Source organism: Nannospalax galili, unplaced genomic scaffold (genome assembly GCF_000622305.1).
Source record: "Nannospalax galili isolate Female #2095 unplaced genomic scaffold, S.galili_v1.0 scaffold1994, whole genome shotgun sequence".
NCBI classification, from domain to species: Eukaryota; Metazoa; Chordata; class Mammalia; order Rodentia; family Spalacidae; genus Nannospalax; species Nannospalax galili.
The window spans coordinates 202,445-203,672 of record NW_008334127.1 but is presented as its reverse complement, the minus strand read 5'-3'; the positions used below and the strand labels follow the sequence as shown (position 1 = coordinate 203,672).

General features: G+C 48.3%; 1 pseudogene; it reads right to left on the bottom strand.

Annotated features, from left to right (window-relative positions):
- Window positions 1-1,228, bottom strand: part of LOC103730959 — a 7,455-nt pseudogene that overhangs the window by 6,097 nt on the left and 130 nt on the right.

The window sequence follows — 1,228 nt, the reverse complement described above, 5'->3', positions numbered from 1 at the left end:
AAGGCCACCTGTCCACTCGAAAATTCCATCTGCTTCTGGTGGTCCACCTATCTGGGCCACTGATAACTGGATGCTGGATTTGAGATTTCGAAAAGCTGCATTTTGAGTTGTTGTTTTTGAATGTTCATCAGATGTCTTCATATCAACACCAACTTTTAAAGCAATACCACTGTAGCTGCCCCTTACGTAACAGTTCAGGGCCTCTGCTGCCTGCTGCTTCACATCACCCAATTGCTCGTTTTTGAAATCCTGTGCAATGGCCTTCCAGCAGTAGATTCCCCCCAGATACAGAGGGCCTTTGTTAGCATGGGAGCCAAACCTGTGGAAGAAGTTTTCAGTCCTGCTCTTCAATATTGCATCTTCACTGTGTTCCAGGAGGTTTTCAATGCTTTTCAATTCCTGGAGAGCCGCCTTGGAGAGTTGAAGCTGATCAGTGCCAAAGTGACAGACAGCCATGGGGCTGTAGCTGAACTTGACTGAGCAAAAATAAGAGTTTTCTGAATGTAATTCATGGGTTTCCATAGATTCTGAGTCTTTTTTTTTTGATCCCTACCACCTTCTAAACTGAATCCCCAACCTTCACCTTTGCCTGACATCATTGCTGTGAAACCCAGCTTCTCCACAGTCTGGCTGAACAGGGATTCTTCTTGAGATGTTGTGAATTCTTTTGTTTCCATCCTTTTGCCCTGCTCAGGACCTAAAAGTGAGAATTCCCCAGGGACACTGAGTAGCTCTTCTCTTCTTTCTATCAGGTCTCTTTGGTGGCTGGTCTTATAAATTCCCTGCAGGGTCAGTCCTCCAGAGGCCCATCTTACCAGATCTCTGTCTGGGATGTTTTGCCTGTCTGTCAGTGCCTGCTCCATGTGACTGAGCTGTCTCTGCTTGTCCTCAGTGACTTCTCTTAGGGGCACTTCAGGCAGGGGCCAGCACTCCTCGGGGATCTCCAGTGCCTGTCTCAGCTCTGCTTCTTTCGTTCTCACTGCCTCTTCCTGTCTGTGCTTCCCTTCTGACTGCAAGTCCCTCAGTGCCTGAAGTGCCTGTTCTGCCTGCCTCTGCCTTTTCTTCATCCTCTCCCCAGGAGACTCCTGCAACCCTGGAGGACTCTTTGACTGAGAGAGGTCAAACAGCTTCTCCAGAGCCACCTTCTCCCATGGGTGTTGTGCCTGGGATTTCAACTTCTGGAGGTCTTTTTCTTTTAAGTACTGTAAAGCTTCAGTGCAGGTCACAC